General features: G+C 51.5%; 1 protein-coding gene across 3 annotated transcripts in view; it reads right to left on the bottom strand.

Moving 5' to 3' along the window:
* Positions 1-24,361, bottom strand: part of LOC144823528 (uncharacterized) — a 457,863-nt gene that overhangs the window by 88,129 nt on the left and 345,373 nt on the right. The gene's annotated exons all lie outside the window — the stretch shown is intronic.

Below are 24,361 nucleotides of genomic sequence, written 5' to 3'. Positions count from 1 at the left end.
GAGGGTGTGCATTAAGGAATCCCTGCAAGGGGGCCCCCGCATCTCGTGGCCACTGCTGGACACCCCGTATTGGCCCAGTGTCTCTGCAGAACCGTGCTCTGGGGTGCAGCTATTCCCTTTCAGACAGGAACGACCCGCCCTTGCAGTGAATGGTGGAAGTATTGGCATCCTTGGGGGTCCCTGTTGAAGCAAAAGAAATCCAGCACTTGGGAACGTGGTGCGACCCACCGGATCTTTATCCAGACGTTGGATGACAGCAGTTCTGGTCGTCTTGTCCCCACCACTTTATCTGAGTTTTGAACCGGTTCATCCCCACCCCCTTTGATACAATGGTCGCTGCTAAAAGCTCCCGCCAGACCCATCAATTAAAATGTCTGAAATTTGCGCATAACAAGTCGGACGCCACCGAGAAAAAGCAAGCAGCACAGCGAAGAGGGGGCCCCGACATTAGCAGACGTTATGGGGCAATCCAGTGAGTCCGGAACGTTCTGGAATAGAAAATCAATATGGGCACGACCGAAGTTACCCTTATTCGCGCAGACCTCCGCAACATGGGAGACAAAGTTAAGGAGACTGAGGACTCTATTACCACACTCCAGGCCTCCACAAAGTCTCTTGAAACGTCAGTAAAGAGCTTGCTGGCTCAGACATCGGACCTCGAGGCGAAACTGGAAGACTATGAAGGGCGCGCACGCAGAAATAACATGCACATTTTGGGGGTACCCGAAAGAGCGGAGGGGCAAACCGCTGACCTCTTTGTGGAGGACTTAATTCAAAATCACCTGCAGCCCCGGTCCATCTCAAATTCTTTTCGGTGGAGGCCCCCCCGAAACCAGGCGTCCCTCCACGACCCATTTTGGCAAGGATGTTTACTTTTCACAATAGGGACATTATCCTACAGATAGTGAGGACGGCTCCAGCGCTCAGAATTTGAAAACTCTACCATTACATTTTTTCCTGACTTTACCTATAATGCAGAACTTTCCTGGAAGTCAAACGGGCCCTTTGGAGCCAAAACCTAAAATATGCTATGCTCTTCCCGGCTAAACTACGAGTACAGGCGGTGGAGAAAACATGTTTTTTTCAGACCATGGAGAAGGCTTGGGAGTGGCGGGAGGGCTGGCGCTCCTCTCGCAATGGAGGACATTCCCCCTCCAACCAACAGCAGCGGCAAGACATCCATCTTGAAAGGGCCGATCGAGGTGAAGACGATAGATAACTGATTGCTGGGTTCTGTGGCTGTGACTCGTCATTTTTCCTCTGTTCAATGAGAACTCTTGCCCCGCTGAAGTGCGAATGCAGATTGGCTCCATGAGAGCGAGGGTGACTATATTGTATGATGTATGGTTTGGGATTTGTGTCTCCTGATGCACAAGTTACTTACCTTCGGTAACGATATATCTGTAAGAAACAGTAGTTAGTGTTAGATTCCTTACCTTAGAATATCCCCAGGCGTTAGACTGGATCCGGAAAGTTGTGCGTAGCAGTACCCCTGCGCGACGTTAGGCGTCGTCTGCGGCTCCGCGTCCGTCGTCGGGATGACGTCAGAGTACTTAGACGCCGCCCTCGAGCGCTGACGTCAGTTCTTATACGCAGCTTTTCCGTGGCAGGAACGCAGAGTCATGATAAAAACCGACACTGGTGCCATGAAACTAGGGCCCTCAAAGGGAAGAACCTTAACCTTAGATATCGGTTCGAAGAACGGGGAGGATGGGTGGGGCGGTAAGGAATCTAACACTAACTACTGTTTCTTAAAGATATCTCGTTACCGAAGGTAAGTAACTTGTGCATCTGAAAGAACCAGGTTAGTGTTAGATTCCTTACCTTAGAATAGATACCCCAGCAATACCAACCCCGGTGGTGGGTCTGCGAACCAATGATCACACCAGAAAGTCATGGAGAACAGAACGGCCGAAAAAGCCATCTCTCCGGACTTTGCTGTCCAGGCAGTAGTGTCTAGCGAACAGGTGCAGCGAGGCCCACGTAGCTGCCTGACAGATGTCCTGCAATGGGGACTCCCCGACCCAGGGCAGTGGTAGCCGCCGTGGCCCGAGTGGAATGAGCCTTCAGCCCAACAGGAGGCTCCTTTTTAGCCAAAGAGTAGCATACCTTGATGCACAACACGACCCACAGAGAGATGGTCCGTTTGTGCACCGCCCGTCCCTCTTAGCGCGTTTTGGGTCCAGACGGTGCAGCCTCTCTTCCTCTTTCGAGGGATGCGGAGGCGGAAAGAAGGTGGGCATGGTGATGGACTGCCCGATGTGGAAGGCTGTGACTACCTTGGGCAGGAAAGAGGGACGCGTTCTCAAGACAACTTTGTCCGGATGGACAGAAAGGAACGGAGGTTTGGAAGAAAGAGCCTGGAGCTCACTCACTCTCCTGGCAGAGGTGATGGCAACCAGGAAGGCAGTCTTAAGAGTGAGAAGACGAAGAGGGCAATTGTGAAGTGGCTCGAAAGGAGCGCACATCAAATAAGTAAGAACAAGGTTCAAGTCCCACTGAGGCACCACGAAAGGAACAGGAGGAAACATGTGAGTGATGCCCTTCAAGAATCTATATACAACAGGGGACATGAAAAGAGAAGGCTGATCAGGTAGCCTTAAAAAGGCTGAAATGGCAGAGAGGTAGCCCTTGATAGTGCCTAGAGCAGAGCCCTGCTGGGCAAGAGAAAGAAGAAAGAGGAGAACCTCTGAAAGGGGGGCAGAAAGGGGATCCACAGCCTATGCTGTGCACCATGCCACAAATGTGTTCCACCTGCAGGCATATACCGATTTTGTGGAGGGACGCCTGGCTGCCAGAATCACATCACAGACTTCAGGAGGCAAGTCAAATGGCCTCAACTGTCGCCGCTCAATCTCCACGCATAGAAGTGGAGAATGGACAGGTTTGGGTGGAGGCCCGTCCCCTGCTGCTGCGACAGAAGGTCCTCCTGAAGAGGCAGACGAATCGAGGGATCGACTGACATGCTGAGTAGCTCGGGATACCAGTATCTTCGTGCCCAGTCCGGAGCCACAAGGACGACTTGGGCCCGGTCACGCCTGATCTTCAGCACACTGGGCAGAAGTGGTATAGGCGGAAAGGCGAACAATAGACCGCAGCTCCACTCTCGAACAATTGCCGCCTTGGAAATTCCAACGTGCAGAACTGATGACATTGCGCGTTCTCTTCTGTGGCGAATAGATCTAACCGAGGCTCTCCCCACTGCTGAAAGAGACCTTGTGCCACGTCCGAGTTCAGACGCCATTCGTGATCCATCATGCACCGACGGCTGAGTTCGTCCGCCCTGGCGTTCAGGGAATCTGCCTGGTGTTGAACCACCAGGGTGACGCCTGTGTTCCAGCCATTGCCAGAGGCGCAGAGCCTCCTGACAAAGGGTCCACGACCTCACCCTGCCCTGTTTGTTGCAGTACCACATTGATTTGTCCGTGAACACCTGCACTACACTTCCCCGGACAGGAGGAAGGAATGCCTTCAGTGCAAGTCGGATCGCCCGCAGCTCCAGACTGTTGATATGGACCCGGGACTCCGCAGGAGACCAGAGGCCTCTGATCTCTGCCTCTCCCATGTGGCCCCCCCAGCCCAGGAGGGACGCATCCGTCACTACTACGTGCTCCGGTAGGGAGAGGGATCTGCCGTTGACCCAATCGCGGTCCGTGAGCCACCACTGCAGCTGTCTCGCAGTGGCCTCCGAGATCAGGACGTGGTCGGACAGGTTGCCCAGATGCTGGGCCCACTGAAACTTCAGGTCCCACTGCAGAGCCCGCATCCGCCACCTGGCGTGATGCACCAGAAGGATGCAGGAGGCCATCAGCCCCAGAAGCCGCAGAGTCAACCTGACCAAGACTCGGGATAAAGGCTGAAAGAACAGAATCAGAGCCTGAATATCCCGAACCCGCTGTTCGGTAGGATATACCCGAAACTGCGCCGAGTCCAGAACCGTTCCGATGAAGAGGAGCTTCGGAGAGGGACACAGGTGTGACTTCGGCACATTGATGGAGAACCCCAGCAGGTGCAAGAGGTCGGCCGTAGTCTGGAGGTGGCTGACGACTGTCTGGGGCGAGCCCGCCTTCAACAACCAGTCGTCAAGATAGGGGAAGACTGACACCCTTAATCTGCGCAGATGGGCTGCGACCACCGCCATCACTTTCGTGAACACCCAAGGGGCGCTGGTAAGGCAGAAGGTGAGCACAGTAAACTGAAAGTGCTTGCTGCCTACCGTGAATCGCAGGTAACGCCGGTGGGCCGGCAGGACGGAGATGTGAAAATATGCGTCCTGCAAGTCCAACGCTACCATCCAGTCTTCTGGGTCAAGGGGAGCTAAGACCTGAGCCAAAGTCAGCATCTTGAACTTCTCCTTCCGGAGGAAGCAGTTGACGTTCGTCAGGTCCAAGATAGGGCGTAGGCCCCCTTTGCCCTTCTTGGGAACCAGAAAGTAGTGGGAGTAACAACCACACCCTACTTCTGGCCCAGGAACGCGCTCGATGGCCCCCTTGGCCAAGAAGGCGTAACTTCCTCTTGCAGAAGTTGCAAGTGATCCCCTGACAGGCGGTGGTACTGCGGTGGCATGGCTGGAGGGGTCGCCTCGAAGGGGAGGGAGTAGCCCCTTCGAACGATTTGCAGCACCCACCTGTCCGATGTGATGGGAGCGCCAGTGGAGGAGGCGATGGCAAACCCTGCCCCCCCACTGGCGTCGAATTTGATTTGATTTGATTTGATTTGATTAATGGATTTGTAGAGCGCTCGAATGCCCGAGGGCGTCTTGGCACTAAATGACTATGCGGCAGAAGTGGAAAGAGCCGTGCGACAGCCAGACAGGACTATGCTGAAAAAAATCAAGTCTTCAGATTCTTACGAAAAGACAACAGTGAGGGGCTGTTTTTTTTAATTCTACAGGTAACTTGTTCCAGGTTTTTGCTGTGTTCAATAGGAAACTTCTCCCCCTCCCCACATCTTAGTTGTTTATATCTGGGAGTTTTGAGAAGCTTAGCACTACTTGACCTTAGAGTCTTATGAGGTTCATAAAGTAGTAAGTTTCTTTTCAGAAAGTGAGGGCCTGATCCATGAAAGGTTTTGTAAGCCAGGCATGCTGACTTGAATTGAATTATTTTTCCTACGGGGAGCCAGTGGTTCGAACCTCGGAATATCCAGTACCAGCCTAGCGGCTGCGTTCTGCAGCCTCTGTAATTTTAATACTAGCTGTTTTTGCAGCCCTACATACAGTGCATTCCCATTATCTATTTTTGATATAGCCAGCAAGGTTACCAGGGTTTTGCAGGTGTCGGGAGGAATGGGCCTGCAAGCTCGGACTAGGAAGGCTTTGAGGCGGATGCTGCAGGGGTGGATGTGGACTGGCCTCGCCCCTGGCACCGCCACGGCCGTTACCACATCTGCCGCCGCGCTGGTTGTTAGTCTGCGGCCCGTGGCTGGCAGGACGTGAGCGGGCGCCCCTTCCTTGGCCACGAAAGGAGCGAAAGGCAGAAGTCTGCAGGCGCTGGCCCGACAGGCCCAAGGACTTGGCCGTAGCCCTGGAGTCCTTGAAACGCTCAAGCGCACTGTCTGCATTGCCGCCAAAGAGTCGACGGCCATCAAACGGCATGTCCATGAGGAAATTCTGGACATCAGCCGAAAAGTTGGCAGACCTCAGCCAGGCGTGGCTGCGAACCGCCACCAGCGTGGAAAACGCCCTGCCCAGCGAGTCCATGGTATCCAGCCCACATCGGATAGAATACCATGCTGCATCCCGCCCTTCCACAAGTGCTTGAGCGAGTTTGACCCGGGCCTCCTCCGGGCAAGCTGGTAGCACGTCCGTGACCGTGTCCCACAGAGAGTGGGTATAAAGGCCCAAAGGGCAAGCGGTGTCGACCGACCGCAACCCCAAACTAAGTGAGGAGAACAGCTTCTTACCGAACTGCTCATACCTTTTGGATTCCTGATCAGGTGGTGCAGCTGGGAATGCGGTCTGGGAGTTAGAGGCCTGGATAACCAGGCTCTCGGGGGTGGGGTGGGTGGACAGGAAGCGAAGGTCGCCCGGGGCCGGGCGGTGGCGCCTGGCCACGTTCCGATCTACAGGGGGACCTGTAGCGGGCCTGGACCAAGTGAGTAAGAGTCTCATTAAATGGCAGTAGAGGCTCCGAAGAGCTTGCCTGCGGTTTAAGGACCTCGGTGAGGAGGTTAATCCTCACGGCCGCGACGGGGAGCTCAAGACCCAAGCCTTGGCTGCCCTCGTCAGCACCACGCTGTAAGCAGCCCCCTCCTCCTTAGCCACGGTAGGAGGGGAGAGAAAGCCAGTGTCGGGCGAAGTGTCCAAACCACTGGCCTCCCCTAGATCCACTGCCCAGTCCTGAAATGACTGGCACTCTGGTGCCAGAGGGTCCTCTGACCCCTCCCAGTCCCCCTCGCCTCCCATCTCCTGATAGTCAGGTTCAAAGGATGAGGCCGGATCATAGAAGAATTGCTCTTCTCTTGCCGGATCCGGACCGAGGGAGGGACCGGGGACGACGTCGTACTGGGACTGCGTCGGGGGCGACACCCTGGGGGTCGGCGCCGGCGGAGGGGTCGTCAGCTCGACCAGCGGCGACCCGAATCCTGACCCGGAGCCGGTGGGGCCCTGCGGAGTCGTCGACGGCGCCGGGGCACCCGACGGCGCCGGGGCCGGGGCACCCGACGGCGCCGGGGCCGGGGCACCCGACGGCGCCGGGGCCGAGGCACCCGACGGCGCCGGGGCCGAAGCACCCGACGGCGCTGGGGCCGAAGCACCCGACGGCGCTGGGGCCGAAGCACCCGACGGCGCTGGGGCTGAAGCACCCGGCCCGCTTGGACTCCCAGTCGGGGCCGTGGGGCCCAAAGGCGCCACAGCGGGATCCGACTGGGGAGAGAGCGACCTCATGGCCATGAGGAAGGCATCGATCTCCTGCGGTGTCGCGTTCAGCCCAGGGACCGGCGGGTATGGAGCTGGCAGCGGCGCCTGCGATTCCGGCAGAGCCGCGTGGGCGGTGTCGCCCGGCCGCATCGCGCGAGCGTCAGGGGGAGTCGGGAGAGCAATGTTGTCTCTTCGACTTCTTGTGCCTCTGACCTGAGGACTTGGAGCCCGACAAATGGTGTCGACTCGCCGAGCTTCGATGGCTGTGGCCCGGCGACCGGTCCTTCGACCTCCTCCTCGACCTGGACCGTGAACGGCGCGGGGCCGACTGCCGGAGCTTGAGACGTTTACGGGACCGCTCCCGTCTAGCCTTTGACGTCAAGGCCCGGCAGTCGGGGCACAGCTCGTCGTCATGGTCGGCCCCAAGGCAATACAGGCACCGGCGATGGGGGTCGGTAACCGACATCAGTTGGTTGCAATCGGCACAGGGCTTGAACGCGGGCATCCCTACCGGCACCGATAGTCTTACAACTCGAAACAGGATAAAAAAGATCGAAAAAGTTAGTCAAAAAGTGACTAAGGAGTACTGCTTTTTCCGGATCTGCGCTTGCTGGCGCGGAAATAAGATGAACTGACGTCAGCGCGCGATGGCGGCGTCTGAGTACTCCGATGACGTCATCCCAGCGCCAACGACGCCGGACACGGAGCCGCCAACGACACAGACGACGGACGCGGAGCCGCAGACGACGCCTACCGACGCGCAGGGGTACTGCTGCGCAAAACTTTCTGAATCCAGTCTGACGCCTGGGGATATTCTAAGGTAAGGAATCTAACACTAACCTGTTTCTTTCAGATGTAACCTGTCGACATTGTACAAATTGTGCAACCACCTGCATTAAATTTGTTAATTTTTGGGGCTCAATCCCAACAGGATTGCCAATTGTGACTATACGGACTCCTTGTTAGATGGGGCGAACTGTTATCAATATAATGGGCTCACAGGCTAGTTATCACAAGGGAAGGTGTTCCTGTTCTTGGGTAGCTTGGCTTTGTAGCGTTCTCCCTTACTCAGTAACTTTGTTTTGGGTTCTCAGGCACTCTGCAAAATTGGGGGGTGGGCAGTTTTAGGTCCACGCTGCAGGGAGGCGGGGTTCGCTGTGTTTTATTATGGTTTGTTTTTGTTACTTTAAGTATGTTCGATACTGTCAACTGGATGGTGCTTTCTTAAACGTATTTTGGATCGTCAACGATACAATTGTTAGTTTCCTGTTGCATCAGTTGGTTGCAATCGGCACAGGGCTTGAACGCGGGCATCCCTACCGGCACCGATAGTCTTACGACTCGAAACAGGATAAAAAAGATCGAAAAAGTTAGTCAAAAAGTGACTAAGGAGTACTGCTTTTTCCGGATCTGCGTGACCTGACCTGACATCGTCAGAGACGGTCGCTCCACCCGCCGCGTGTCTCCTCCTTGAGTTGACCCGGTCTCCCTGCTCCCTCCGCTCGCCGCCGCTCCTGAAGGCGTGACCCCTGTGCCTCTACCTGCTTTTGCGCTGTTGTGCTATTTCCCCTCTGCACTTCTCTGGTATTACTGCTGTTGTACTATCAGCCCCTGTGCCTCTCTGCTTTGTCCTCTGCCTGTTGTGGTATTTTCTGTTGTGCCTTTCTCAGCTTTCCTTCTGTGCCTGTTGTTTTCCTCCCGTGTAGTGACCCTGCACTGCCGCCGTTTTTTCCCGGCTTTCTGCCGTCGCACCCCGCTCCCTGCCGCTGCTCCCCTGCGGCCCCACCCCCTTCCCTCGTTAGACCTCTTCCCTTACCATTCGCCACCCCGCTCCCGCCTCCCAGCCGCTCCTCCCTCCCACTGGACACTTAAGGAGCCTCCACGCGACGGGGAGCGGTGACCTGACATAGTCAGAGACGGTCGCTCCACCCGCCGCGTGTCTCCTCCTTGAGTTGACCCGGTCTCCCTGCTCCCTCCGCTCGCTTCTGCTCCTGAAGGCGTGACCCCTGTGCCTCTACCTGCTTTTGCGCTGTTGTGCTATTTCCCCTCTGCCCTTCTCTGGTATTACTGCTGTTGTACTATCAGCCCCTGTGCCTCTCTGCTTTGTCCTCTGCCTGTTGTGGTATTTTCTGTTGTGTCTTTCTCAGCTTTCCTTCTGTGCCTGTTGTTTTCCTCCTGTGTAGTGACCCTGCACTGCCGCCGTTTTTTCCCGCCTTTCTGCCGTCGCAACCCGCTCCCCTGCGGCCCCGGCCCCTTCCCTCGTTAGACCTCTTCCCTTCCCATTCGCCACCCCTCTCCCGCCTCCCTGCTGCTCCTCCCTCGCTCCACCCCCTACTACGCCATTTATGGCGGAGTCAACGCGTACGCGCAGTGGATGCGCCACTTAGGCGCCGAAGGCGCGCCAAAGGCAAGCCCGTCTGCGCCCGTCCGCACCTGGACCGCGCCCAGTGCCAGGACCCCTGGCCCCCGACGCTGCCACACCACACGACAGACCTACGACGAAGCCACCCTCATCCCACTCAAACCCGACCGGGCCCGAGCCTGCTACCAAGCCGCCCCGAGACGCACCAACGGACCCTTCACCTGCCAAGCCTGCAAGTACACCTGTCTCCGGACCAGCACCGCACCCGCCAAACTGAGCACCAGCAATAATCACCTCAAGTGCATCCTGCTCAACACCCGATCCGTCCACAGACACTCCATCGAACTCTGGAACCTGATCGACACAACTTCACCAGACGTCGCCTTCCTCACAGAAACATGGATGAACGCCTCCTCTGCACCCGCCATCGCCATCCCGGACGGATACAAGATCACCCGGAGGGACCGCGTCAACCAGACTGGAGGAGGCATCGCCATCGTACACAAGAACACCATCCACATCACGACCGACTCCAACAACACCTTTGCCGCCGCCGAGCACCTCCACTTCCAGATACACACCAACCCAAAGACGACCCTCAGAGGCACCCTCATCTACAGACCCTCGGGACCACGCACACAATTCAGCGCAGACATCGCGGACTTCATCAGCCCGCACGCCCTCCCCTCCGTTGACTACATCCTCCTAGGGGACCTCAACTTCCACCTGGAGAACAAGGACCGCAACACCGCCGCCCTGCTGGACAACCTCGGACTCAAGCAACTGGTCAACACCCCCACCCACTACGCCGGCCACACGCTTGACCCCGTCTTCTCTTCCAGCAGGCACATCACCTTCAGCCACTCCACCGAACTTCACTGGACCGACCACAGCTGCGTCCACTTCAGCTTCAGAAGAACCACGACCCACCACCACCCGCAACAGGCCCCTCGCAGGAGCAAGATCACCGCAGAGCAGCTCACCGCCTCCCTCAGCCAGAGCCCTCCCGCCAGCACAACAGACCCCAACGAGGCAGCCCGCAAACTTCACGCAGTGGCTGACCGCCTGCGCCGACGACCTCGCGCCACTGAAGAACCCCCCCAGCAGACCCAGAAGCAAGAAAGCCTCCTGGTTCACCGATGAACTCAAGGACTCCAAGAAGCACTGCCGCACCCTCGAGAAAGCCTGGCTCCTCGACCAGACCACAGACAACATGACCGCCCTCAAACACGCCACCCGCAAATACCACCAGCTTATCCGCACCACCAAGAAGACAGCACTGAAGGAACGACTGGACAACAACGCCCACGACAGCAAGGAGCTCTTCAGCATCGTCAAGGAGTTCTCCAACCCCAGCACCGGCAACAAAGACATCACTCCCTCACAAGATCTCTGCGACTCTCTCGCCTCGTTCTTCCACCGCAAGATCGCCGACATCCACAACAGCTTTGGCGCACCATCCACGCACCCAAACGTCGAACCAACGCCCCCCACTGCCACCCTCTGCACCTGGACCACGGTAACCACCGAAGACACAGCCCGCACGATGAACACCATCCACTCCGGATCTCCAACCGACCCCTGCCCCCACCACGTCTTCAACAAGGCCGACTCCACCATCGCACCCCAACTCCGGGACATCATCAACACCTCCTTCAACACCGCCACCTTCCCGGAGAGCTGGAAGCATGCCGAGCTCAGCGCCCTACTGAAGAAACCAACGGCGGACCCCACCGACCTCAAGAACTTCCGCCCCATCTCGCTCCTCCCTTTTCCTGCCAAAGTCATCGAGAAGACCGTCAACAGTCAGCTTGCCGCCTTCCTAGAAACGAACGGATCCCTCGACCCGTCGCAGTCCGGTTTCCGTGCCAACCATAGCACCGAGACCGCCCTCATCGCGGCCACCGACGACATCAGAACCCTGCTTGACAACGGGGATACAGCGGCCCTCATCCTCCTGGACCTCTCTGCAGCGTTCGACACTGTCTGCCACCGCACCCTAGTGCAGCGCCTCAGCAACATCGGTATCCAAGAGAAGGCACTGGAGTGGATCATCTCGTTCCTCGCCGGAAGAACCCAGAGAGTCCGCCTCCCCCCGTTTCGATCCGATGCCACCGAAGTCATCTGCGGCGTTCCACAGCAGTCTACATGAGACCACTCGCAGCCATCGCACGCCAACACAACCTCAACATCATCTCCTACGCCGACGACACCCAACTGATCCTCTCCCTCACCAGAGACCCCGCCACCGCTAGAACCAGCCTACACGAAGGAATGAAAGACGTCGCCGAGTGGATGAAGAACAGCCGCCTTAAACTGAACTCAGACAAGACGGAAGTCCTCATCCTGGGACCCTCGCCCTCCACCTGGGACGACTCCTGGTGGCCTCCCGCCCGGGGCACCGCTCCCAAGCCAACAGAGCACGCACGCAACCTGGGCTTCATCCTGGACTCTTCCCTCTCGATGACCCGACAAGTCAACGCCGTCTCCTCATCGTGCTTCAACACCCTACGCATGCTCCGCAAGATCTTCCGATGGATCCCGACCGAAACCAGGAAGACGGTCACCCAGGCACTCGTCACCAGCCGACTGGACTACGGAAACACCCTCTACGCCGGAACCACAGCCAAGCTACAGAAAAGACTCTAACGCATCCAGAACGCCTCCGCCCGACTCATCCTGGACATCCCTCGCGCAGCCACATCTCCGGCCACCTGAGGGACCTGCACTGGCTCCCCGTCAACAAGAGGATCACGTTCAGGCTCCTTACCCACGCACACAAGTCTCTCCACGACCTGGGCCCCAAGTACCTCAACGACCGCCTGACCTGCTACACGCTCACCCGCCAGCTATGTTCTACAAGCCTCGCCCTCGCCGCCGTACCACGCATCCGAAGAGCCACCACCGGAGGAAGATCCTTCTCCTACCTGGCAGCCAAGACATGGAACTCCCTCCCCATCCACCTCCGGCTGACACAGGGCCATCTCGCCTTCAGGAGACAACTCAAAACCTGGCTATTCGATCAGTAGCGGACCCCTCCCCCAAGCGCCTTGAGACCCTTTCGGGTGAGTAGCGCGCTATACAAATGTTATGATTGATTGATTGATTGCACGCACGGACATGGTCTCAAGTTCTAACGTACACTGAGGGGAAAAGTGATGGGCCGCTGTTATCTATTCCTTGTAGCCCCTCGTGAGGAGGGACCTCTCGCCCCCTGCGTGCATGGGTGCTAATTACGGTGCAACTCTGCCATTAAGCCGCCTTAAACTAATCTCGTGGCATGTGAATGGTTTAGGTGATCGTATCAAAAGGGGTTTAGTACTGCAATTTTTGAAGCGACATGCCCCTGACCTTGTACTACTCCAAGAAACGCATATCCAGGGAGTTTCCTATTGTGCTCTTAATAGGTGGGGTTATAAATTGGTGGCTCACACTAGGGGGTCCAGAAGTGTGGGTATCCTGGTACGTAACTCCCTCCCTTTCCTTATTACAAAAATCATGCTGGATCCACTGGGTAGGTTTGTAACGGTCACCGGGCAGTGGGAGGGCTTAACTCTCCCACACTGCACTACTTGGGCCCGTATATACTGAATCTACCCGAGGGGGACATATTGGTGGGGGACGACTGCAATACAGCTTTAAATGGTGATCTTGATCGGTTGCCTACAAAATGTGGGGAGCCATCCGGAAAAGTGTTGACAGATTTTCTGGGCGCCAGGACTGATAGAAGTTTGGAGGACCTGTAACCCCACGACCAAACGTTATACATTTCACTCCGGGGTGCATGGTAGTCTCTCACGTATAGATTATTTCTTTGGTAAGGTCTCCCAACTGCCCATGTTTAGCGATATCTCCTTTCTTCCCAGGGGAATCTCCGATCACTCCCTGATTTTGGCGTACTATGGGGGGGGGGGGTGCCCCCACCCTCTCGTTGAGACATGATGCTCAATCCCTGGAACCTCAAGGTGCCGGCCATTACAGGTAAACTGGCGGAGGCCACCAAGAATTACTTTGATGAAAATGAGGATCTGTTGACTCAGATGTAATACTTTGGAAGGCATATAAGACTGTGATCCGGGGTGGTGGGGTTACGGGCGATAGCAGGCCATAAAAAATAAAAACGTAAGCAAATGGAAGAGGTGGAGAAAGAGATTGCCCATCTTGAGAGTGACTTGGTGACATCGGGCACATCGGATACCACGCACAAACTGGCTATTAAGCAAAAAGAGTATAGGGATAAAGCGGAGGAGACTGCGAGGGCCCATTATCGAGCCACGCAACATCAGGTGTATGACATAGGTGACAAGGCTTGTAAATTGTTAGCGTGGCTTGATAGGAGGGAGATGGCCAAAAGATGGGTAGCTCAAATCGCAGACCATGAGGGGACTGCAATACATGACAAAGATGGGATTGTGAGGGTGTTCACCGATTACTTTGGGCGGGTTTATACTTCTATGACTTCATCCACTCAGGTGGAGGCAGCGGAACTACTAGCTACTGTATCCCGGCCTGTTTTGGAGCCACAGGATGTCGAGGATCTTGATGCTGCCCTGACGGGTGAGGAGATCGCGAAAGCGATTTAAGCTTTGAAGTCTGGTAAAGCCATGTATGTATGTAGTGAATTTGTAAAGCGCAGGAATCACCCCCGAAGGGGTATCTCTGCACTGTCGAAGAACGAGAGTTAGACAGGCACGAGCTACCACAACTTAGGCTTTGAACAATTCAGTTTTCAGGAGTTTCCTGAAGCGAATGAAACTGGGGAATTTGCGCAATTTCTCCGGCAAGGTGTTCCAGTATTTCGGAGCCAGATAGGCAACAGTTTTGCCTCCTGATCGTATTTTCCTAAGCGCTGGACCACTAGCAGCCCCTTAACTTCCGATCTGAGACGACGATTCGGACAGTACATTTTAAACTTGTCTGCCAGATAGCTTGGGCTCGCACCATAAAGAGCTTTATGGGCGAGACAACAAAGCTTAAATTTTATTCTCTGGTGGGTAGGGAGCCAGTGGAGAAGTTGCAACAATGGCCCAGGGGAAGTGCGGTGGTTTCTTGAGGGCCAGGTGTGCGGCCACATTCTGGACAGTCTGCAATCTGCTAAGCAGTGATTCGCTCACGGCTGCCAATAGAGCATTGCAATAGTCCAGGCAACCAATGATCAAAGCCTGAATTAAGGTTCTGCATACAGAAAGGGGCAGCCAAAAGAACACTCTACGCAGAAGACTCAGAGTATGGAAGCAGGTCCCTACAGTGGTCAAGATTTGGTCCTTCAAAGATAGCTGTGCATCCAGCCGGACCCCATGATTTTTGGCCACAGAGGTGGGAGAGGAAGCAGGGCCCAGCACTGTCGGCCACCACTCAGGGGACCAGGCGGTAAGTGCGGTGCCAAACAGCAAGATTTCTGTTTTTGTCGCATTTAGCTGTAAGAAATGCTTTGTCATCCACTCTGATATGGCTAACATGCCCTTAGCAAAACGCTGATCAACTAACTCTGTGTCTTTATCAGAGGACAGGAGTAGTTGCGTGTTGTCCGCATAGGTGAATGGCCTATTGAACTTTACAAGGCCAACGCTTCCACGATTGCCCCATTCCTCGTGTGAATGTACGAAGAGCGCGTAACGAAAAGTGTGCTACCCGAGACACAGCGTCTTGTGACTATCGCAGTCATATATAAGAAGGGCAAACCCTCTGGATCAATGTAGTTCATATAGACCCATTTCCCTCCTGGATCCGGAGGTCAAAATTTGAGCTAAACTCCTGGCTTGACGCCTCTCGTCTTATCTTCGTAAGTTGATACATCCGGACAATCCACCTTCATGCTTGCTAGGAACACCGCGCTGAATCTCCGTCACTTATATGGAGTTCTCGGGCAGGCCTCCACTATACAGGAGGCCTCCGTAATTATATTACTTGATGTTAAAATGGCGTTTCAAAAGGGGGTGGTGATGGACGGAGCATCTGAACCAATCAAACACTCACACCCAGTCAAAAGATCTGGGTTTGATCCATCACCGTTCTTTAGCCCACTCTGCCACCCCAGTTCAGACATGGCTATATGCAAATCAGTCTGACCCTGTGCCTCATGGGAACAGTCCAGCCCGAACTGCCAAGCCATGCCTTCCCTGGACCGGAAACAAGCTTCCGAGGACCAGTTTCTGGCATTACAGCAGTCTTCAGCCCGGCTTGCTTGAATCCAGTGGCAAAGTGAGCAAGGGACTCACGTCTGAGCATACCCTGCCACACTTATGGCGCCCAAAGCGGTACAAAAGGGGGTGGTGATGGACGGAGCATCTGAACCAATCAAACACTCACACCCAGTCAAAAGATCTGGGTTTGATCCATCACCGTTCTTTAGCCCACTCTGCCACACCAGTTCAGACATGGCTATATGCAAATCAGTCTGACCCTGTGCCTCATGGGAACAGTCCAGCCCGAACTGCCAAGCCATGCCTTCCCTGGACCGGAAACAAGCTTCCGAGGACCGGTTTCTGGCATTACAGCAGTCTTCAGCCCGGCTTGCTTGAATCCAGTGGCAAAGTGAGCAAGGGACTCACGTCTGAGCATACCCTGCCATACTTATGGCGGTCAAAGCGGTACAAAAGGGGGATTGGTGATGGACGGAGCATCTGAACCAATCAAACACTCACACCCAGTCAAAAGATCTGGGTTTGATCCATCACCGTTCTTTAGCCCACTCTGCCACACCAGTTCAGACATGGCTATATGCAAATCAGTCTGACCCTGTGCCTCATGGGAACAGTCCAGCCCGAACTGCCAAGCCATGCCTTCCCTGGACCAGAAACAAGCTTCAGAGGACCGGTTTCTGGCATTACAGCCGTCTTCAGCCTGGCTTGCTTGAATCCAGTGGCAAAGTGAGCAAGGGACACACGTCTGAGCATACCCTGCCACCCCCTTTTGTACCGTTAAAATGGCGTTTGACATGATTGAATTGCCCTATTTGTTTGCAGCACTCGAAAGATATGGGTTTGGGCCTCGATTTCTGTCTCGTGCGCCTTCTCCACTCAAAGCCCCTAGTTCAGCTCGCGGTAAATGGTGGCCGGTCAGCAACTTTTATATTAGAAAAAGGCACGCAGCAGGGTTGCCCCTTTTCACCACTGCTTTTCACTTTAGCTCCTGAGCCACTGGCCATCTGGATAAGGGGGATCCCCTTATTAGGGGTCTTAATTGGTCGGTAGACTGGAGGGACAAGATCTCCCTCTATGCTGATGATATCTTACTTATCTAGCTAAACCTTACTTCTTCATTCATAGGGTATGGCATATTTTTACCCTGTTTCAGAAGTACTCTGGTTACAATATTAACTTGGAAAAATCCTTGATATATGTATTGAGTGGGGACCCCCCATTGCTCCCCAGTGGTTGTGAAGCCAAAATAGTTAATGATGGCTTTCAATATTTAGGTATATACATTACATCTGGCCCGCTGTTTTTAACAATAGGAATCTGTTGCCCCCCTTGTGCTGCCTTCAGGCGGATGTGCAGCACTGGAAAACATTGCCTCTCACGCTGTTAGGTAAAGTTGCCCTTTATAAAAATGATGGCGCTCCCGCGCTTTTGATATGTTCTACAGAATACACCACACTTTATTCCCCCTCGCTATTTTCAATCCATTGACTCTGAGGTACGCGCCCTGCTCTGGGACTGCGGTGCTCCCCATATTGCCCTTACTAAGCTTACAAAACGCTGGTACTTTGGCGGCATTGCCTTACCTGCCATTGAATCCTATTATTGGACTTCCCACCTAGTGGTACTGAACCACGGGATGCACCGACCTATCGCAGATCCTGCCTTTAGGATGGATAGGCACAACATGCTTCCGGGCATCTACCTCCACCACGGTTGCCTTATGGCACAGGGCAACAACGGCTCTTGGTTGGAAAGATAAGTTCACGCAGGTTAGTCCACTACTTGACTCTTGCCGATTGGGGATGTTGTCCAAGTAACCAGGGTTCGACAAATCGGACCTGATCGGCCTTTCGAAGGACGGAGATATGTGGAAGGCGGGTGGGGTGACTCCATTCACTGATTTGCAGCAGGACTACCAGTTACAGGAAGGGGAGACCTTTCGTTATCTCCAGGCCCGCAATGCTCTGAACAGAGCTATCCCTAAGGGGATGGATTTGCCAGTCTACACGCCCCTAGACGATAAACTTTTGAACGACTATCTCCAGGAGAAGGCTCTCTCATTAACCTATTGTAAAATCCTGAATAATACGCCAGATACCCAGGAGAGAACTCGCTTAAAATGGTGGCAATCCGTTCCCGTTTTAAACTTATTCAACTTATTACACCAAGTCTATTATACTAGTTCATTGTTGGTCAGGATGGGGCTCCTAGAGTCCCCGACTTGCCCTCGTGGATGCGGTCACATTGGTACTTACATATACAATGGTGAGAGTGCCCGAACCTTAGGGGGTAAGAGGATAAGACGATATCAGATATGTCCCGGATAAGTAAGGTACCTATTGATGTATACCTTCGACTGTGCCTTTTAAACATCTGGGAGGCCACAGATCTGTCCCGAACAGGGAAGTTGTGGGTCTCTGAGCTGTATGGTTGCAAAATGCAATATAGCGAGAACATGGAAGTGAGGAGTTCCACTACAACACACTGAGTGGGAGTCCGATATGGATTGGTGTATGCAGGCAGAGAGAGTTATTTCTGAAAGTAGGGGTTGCCCGCATAAATGGACGAGAATTTGGGGCCCGTGGAATGAAAGTAGGGTCTTCCTCTGTACCCCTTTTGCCGATTCCCCCTCAGCACTGTTGGATAGCATAGATGTGTGATGTGTGATATGCTACGAAAAAGAGGATTCCACCACTGACCCTGTGATAATTTTCTATTTGAGTGTATTACCTGATTATGATCATTTGTGAACGTTGATTATAGCACCGCACTGTATCTGTGTTATTGTGTGTTTGTATGTTATTTCCTTAATAAAAAAGATTTACAGATTTCAATGTCTGAATGGGTAAAAATGTGATGTACTAAAGTAAAAGGGCAAGTATTAGTTTCTCTAACAATGCCAATATTACTGTATCTTATGAACTTAAAATATGATTTCTAGTATGGCCTAATGGATGCAGTCTCAAATACAAAGGCTATTAAAAGTTATGCAAAGAGAGTCGCTCTAGAGACATGTGAACTACATTGAATGGCTTTATGCCCAGAATTATTTCTAATCTCAACAAAACCACTGGGTCTGGTAAGTTCCACCGCGTTTACGAGCTATTCATGCTCAGCTGAATTTAACATCAGAGCTAGAGTTCTAACACGCCACGTTCATTTCATTAAATAGAACGGAAAACAGTAACGGCGAACTTGGCAAAGAAATAGACATCGCGCCTGACTTGTCAGACGGCCTTGGACAAACACCAGGCAGCCTCAAAATTTCAAGTAAGTCACACCGCGTTTGTGAGCTTTTCATGCTTAGCTAAGTTTAACATCAAAGGCAGTAACTAAAGACGCCACGCTTATTTCTTTTAATAGAACGAATAAACATTGACGGCATATTTGAATAAGAGACAACGCGCCTGACTCACCCCACGAGGTAAGCGGCGTTTTCCTCAACCTGCCACGTCCACTATTTTTGCTACACAATTAAAGAGTGTACGAGTAATTCTGCATATTTATTTGCTCGTTTCCCAGACAGTGGTGAGCCAGGCACAAAAGCGAATGGACGAACCCATATCTTTGAGTAAGTAATACAGAGAGGAATATGTATGGATATGGTGAACTGTTTGATCATACATGGTTGAATTAATCGTGTTTCTGATGGTGGTTTCTTTGATATATTCTTGTAGACTGAGGTTCCAAATACAATTGCAGTTTGCTTTGATGAGAGCAAGGTAGGTGAGGGAACTGGAGTATTGGGGTAGGCAGCGTAGAAAAGGTGACCCCTTCCCTAAAAGCCATTTCTGTTCTTCCATTACAGATACTGTCCTGACGAGAACTCCAAAACAATGGGTGTTCGAAACGCGTAGACTGTTTAGAAGCCTAAAAATTGAGAAATTGATAATTGATGTATAAAAATGTTTACATATTTTTTGTCGTGAAACAAACATTGGCTTTTTTGTTGTGAATATTATTATTCCAGAATTTATCAAATCATTTACGTTTTGCTTTTTGTTGTTTGTAGTGGGCTGATTGATGTATGAATGAAGACTGAATGTTGATTAGGATGCATTTTTTTGTAAATATGTAAGTTTAGTTTGAGAAGCATATATCATAATTGTTGAGTACACCAGGTTTTAATATTTTGCACAATACATGTAAAAATCGATACCTAAATAAGAAAAGTATAATTAAAAATTCAAGTAAATAAAAAAAGTCAAACTTAATTCAACAAACACATTGTCTTACCCGTGTGTTTCGATGAAATATTTGTTTCAGTTTTAAATTAGCGGCATTAGTAACTCTTTCGTTCATTATATACAGAATTATTTCTAGGCACAATCTAGCTTTTTACACTTTTGAGCCATACTGCACAGGAATAAAGAATAAAACAGCAAAAGTTACATCCTGCCTTTAAAAATATCAGCACCGAGGTACCCCCAGTCATGCTTCTTGAGAGTTACTGTGAATTGTGATAGCCACGCAGGAATAACCTTGCTCAGACAAGGGACCTGAATTTAGACAACAGGTTTAAGGGTCAGAGGCCAAGTTCTGTATTTAGCACTAACTAGCACTGCTGAAATCAAAATGTAGGGGTTTTTGAGCATTTGTTTTACTCTGAGGTTAGCTACTGTGACAGTCCTTATTTTACACTAGTTGTTTGCACATAACCTATACATTTGATTTTATCTATAAATGATTTCAGAGAGTCACACTCACAAGGTCTCTAGTGCATGCTAAAAGCAGTATTTATAGAAATAAAATAAGTCAGAACTTTTAAAGTATCTTAAAAAAAATGTGTGCGATTTCAACTTTTAGGGGCCTACATTAGACTATAAAAGCATAATGTCAGCAGGTCCTGATGTATTCCTGTATATTTGGAATTGTGTAAATGTTACTGGTGCATTTAGTCTATAGCCCTTGTAGTCCCGCTTCTTCAAGGATTCCTGCTGCTGCTCTGCTGAAGGTGAAACCGGAAGGTCCAGGGGGACTACATCGCCCAGCCTGCCTTGCCCCGCATTGTATCACCTGCAAACGCCTGGAGGCACTTTAAATTCTGCTGAGGGCTCCCGCAGCGCGGGCGTGCAGGGCCCGTCTGCGCCCGTCCGCGCCAGACTGAGACAGGGCAGTGCAGGGCCACTCCCCCTGTGCTTTAAGATACCGGCAGTTGCAGCCAACGACTCTAAAGGTACTTTTTCTATTTGCAACGAACATTTGACCCATTTCTTTGTCCTCTTTTTACATTCCGAATCTCTTAACCGGTGGATGGTCTAAGTTTTAAACAACTTTAATCTAATTGTGAGACAAACTTTGGTATACCGACAATCGTTGTACTGTTCTCTCATTTGTCATTATTGCCATTACCCGTCAAATAATCCTTTCTTACTTCCATCTTATAACTATCTGATATCAACCATAGTAACATTGGTCCAATTCAATCGGGAAAGAAAAGCCCTGGATAGTGGGGAGGGGGCTCATAAAAAAAGGAAAAAGGTGAAAAAAACATCCAAAACGTTGAGCAAAACCCACACCACTATGGATCGTATTGCCAACCTTGTTGGGGAATGCGAGGAGATTTTACTTGCTCCTTCTGGCCCGTGTAGCTCGACCACTGCGGCCAGTGTATCATCTCCTATACTAACCCCAAATAATAATACAAACTGTCCCAGCTATTCCTGACATGTTTAAAAAACAACTCCCAGAGGGCCAACAACCTGTCATCTCGACCTTATCCAACATGAAAAGAGTATTACCTCTTCATTGCCAAGCCCATGCTCCCCCACAACCTGTGTAAATGAGCCTGCTATTATATGCTCAAAACAGATTTTCACCCCTATTGCAAATTTCCCAGGAACAAAATGTACAGTTGAATTTCATGGGGTCCGAAGGTGAAAGCATTAAATGTGATGACATAACTAACAGGGTTCATTGTTCCTGCCCAGCTCTGCTTAGAAATCAGATAAGTGATTTAAAAGACCAGACTAGGCATCTCATGGAGGAAGTTAAGAAACTAAAGGGAATGATAGCCGTCTTAATCTAACACTGAAGACAAGTCCAAGCAAAGAGCACTCAGCTACAGAAGATTTGCCTCACATACAAGCTTGTAGAGCACCTAATACCAACAAAAGAAACCTAAGCTGTCCAATTGCTAAGATCAAAGTTAATGGTCAAATGGAAAGAACTCCTAAAAAATAGTTTAGTGATTTAAATATCATGCGGAAATCTGCCGTCATCAATGAGGCAGTGAATAGATCTAATAATTCGTCCAATGCAAATTACAGAAGAGAAATACAAACTCTGTATGCTCCCCCAGGTCAGCCTAGGATAAGTTTACTCGCAAGAACCAGTTTTTCTGATAATCCCTGTCCTCGGCCTCTTAAGTCACAATTTTTTTTTAACTAATGTCCCCAAAAACTTTGCCTAGTCTAATTAGGAAGGACGAACAGTCCCTGATTAACAAGTGTACCCAGTGGTTGAGACATGCGCGTAAGTGCAGATCAATAATTAGGGAGGATATATCCTCTGCTGTAAGATATTGCTCGAAGGATATCGACTCAGACTATGTGTGCCTTACCTTTGTCTCCCCATTGCTGGTAGAAACCTTGCAGGCATTTGAGCTAAGAACTTCACATTTGATACATACAAACATCAGGCTGAAATTGAACCCTTCTGATTTTGCCAATCATTTATCTGTTAACGCCCACGAACCTATGTGATTCGGGGACTCGTCCCTTCAAAATATAGATTAACCACCAATTGGTCTATGTCCTCAAGAACGACCTACGGTAGCTAATTTAATAGGAGGGGTTGAAAGCTTCTGCACAAGTCGCCCCCATAGTACTGGTTATGAAGGGACGGACTGTGTTGAAGAAATGTCTAGGACTTCAGTTCAACCACCGAGTGCAGTCCATATTCAACTAGGCAACTCTAGTCAAACAGAAAATTATACCTTAGTCCCAGCTACCCCTATAATGGGCATCACATAGGAGGCTAGCCAAGTTAGCACCATAGACTACCATGAGTCATCCTTACTGAGACTGGCATCCTGGAACATAGCAGGGTTGTCCCACAAGACTCAATCATCCGATTGGACAGATTTCATAGAAACACTGGAAATTATAGTGTTTCAGAAGACCTGGGCGTTGGCTCTGGGTTTTCACCATGGCTACTTAAACTTTTATAAATCTGCAATAGGCAGGCATAAAAGCAGACCCTCTGGAGGTTGGACAATATGGGTAAGGCAGAGCTCCACTTTTAAGATGGTTGAATTTGAGAACGATAATATTAATATTATGGCACTGTTTATTTGTTTTAAAAATTCTTCAAATTTACTTATAGTCAATGTATATGCTAGGGGTCTGGCTGGTGGCAGGTCCTCCAAGACAATCACTGATCTCAACAATTTTTTTGTCGGTAAGGGAGAAGGGTATAATAAAATTATTGCTGGCGATTTTAACACCACATTTGAGCCTTTGGACTATGAGGATGCCAAAAAACACAGTTGATGGACAAAATGTAGAACAATGTCATACATTCACCCCAGTACAAGGATCTGGGCCTAAATCCATCGTTTTTTTGCACTCCACACCACCCTGAGTTAGACACTGGCTATATGCAAATCAGCTCTGACCCTGTGCCTCATGGGAACAGTCCAGTCCGAACTACCAAGCCATGTCTTTCCCAGACCGGAATCAAGCATCCAAGGACCGGTTTCTGGCTATCAGCCTTCATCAGCCTGGATAGCTTGACTCCAGTGGTGTGGAGAGCCTGGGACTCACGTCTGAGCATACCCAGCCCACTCGGGGTGAAAATTGCAAAAAACAGTTGATGGACAGAATGTAGAACAATGTCATACATTCACCCCAATACAAGGATCTGGGCCTAAATCCATCGTTTTTTTGCACTCCACACCACCCTGGGTTAGACACTGGCTATATGCAAATCAGCTCTGACCCTGTGTCTCATGGGAACAGTCCAGTCCGAACTACCAAGCCATGTCTTTCCCAGACCGGAATCAAGCATCCAAGGACCGGTTTCTGGCTATCAGCCTTCATCAGCCTGGATAGCTTGACTCCAGTGGTGTGGAGAGCCTGGGACTCACGTCTGAGCATACCCAGCCCACTCCGGGTGAAAATTGCAAAAAACACAGTTGATGGACAGAATGTAGAACAATGTCATAAATTCACCCCAGTACAAGGATCTGGGCCTAAATCCATCGTTTTTTTGCACTCCACACCACCCTGGGTTAGACACTGGCTATATGCAAATCAGCTCTGACCCTGTGCCTCATGGGAACTGTCCAGTCCGAACTACCAAGCCATGTCTTTCACAGACCGGAATCAAGCATCCAAGGACCGGTTTCTGGCTATCAGCCTTCATCAGCCTGGATAGCTTGACTCCAGTGGTGTGGAGAGCCTGGGACTCACGTCTGAGCATACCCAGCCCACTCGGGGTGAAAATTGCAAAAAACAGTTGATGGACAGAATGTAGAACAATGTCATACATTCACCCCAGTACAAGGATCTGGGCCTAAATCCATCGTTTTTTTGCACTCTACACCACCCTGGGTTAGACACTGGCTATATGCAAATCAGCTCTGACCCTGTGTCTCATGGGAACAGTCCAGTCCGAACTACCAAGCCATGTCTTTCCCAGACCGGAATCAAGCATCCAAGGACCGGTTTCTGGCTATCAGCCTTCATCAGCCTGGATAGCTTGACTCCAGTGGTGTGGAGAGCCTGGGACTCACGTCTGAGCATACCCAGCCCACTCCGGGTGAAAATTGCAAAAAACACAGTTGGACAGAATGTAGAACAATGTCATACATTCACACCAGTACAAGGATCTGGGCCTAAATGAGTCAAGCTATCCAGGCTGAATGTAGGCTGATAGCCAGAAACCGGTCCTTGGATGCTTGATTCCGGTCTGGGAAAGACATGGCTTGGTAGTTCGGACTGGACTGTTCCCATGAGGCACAGGGTCAGAGCTGATTTGCATACAGCCAGTGTC

Source organism: Lissotriton helveticus, chromosome 3_1 (genome assembly GCF_964261635.1).
Source record: "Lissotriton helveticus chromosome 3_1, aLisHel1.1, whole genome shotgun sequence".
Classification (NCBI taxonomy): Eukaryota; Metazoa; Chordata; class Amphibia; order Caudata; family Salamandridae; genus Lissotriton; species Lissotriton helveticus.
The sequence above is the reverse complement of the archived record's forward strand: the minus strand, read 5'-3'. Positions and strand labels throughout refer to the sequence as shown.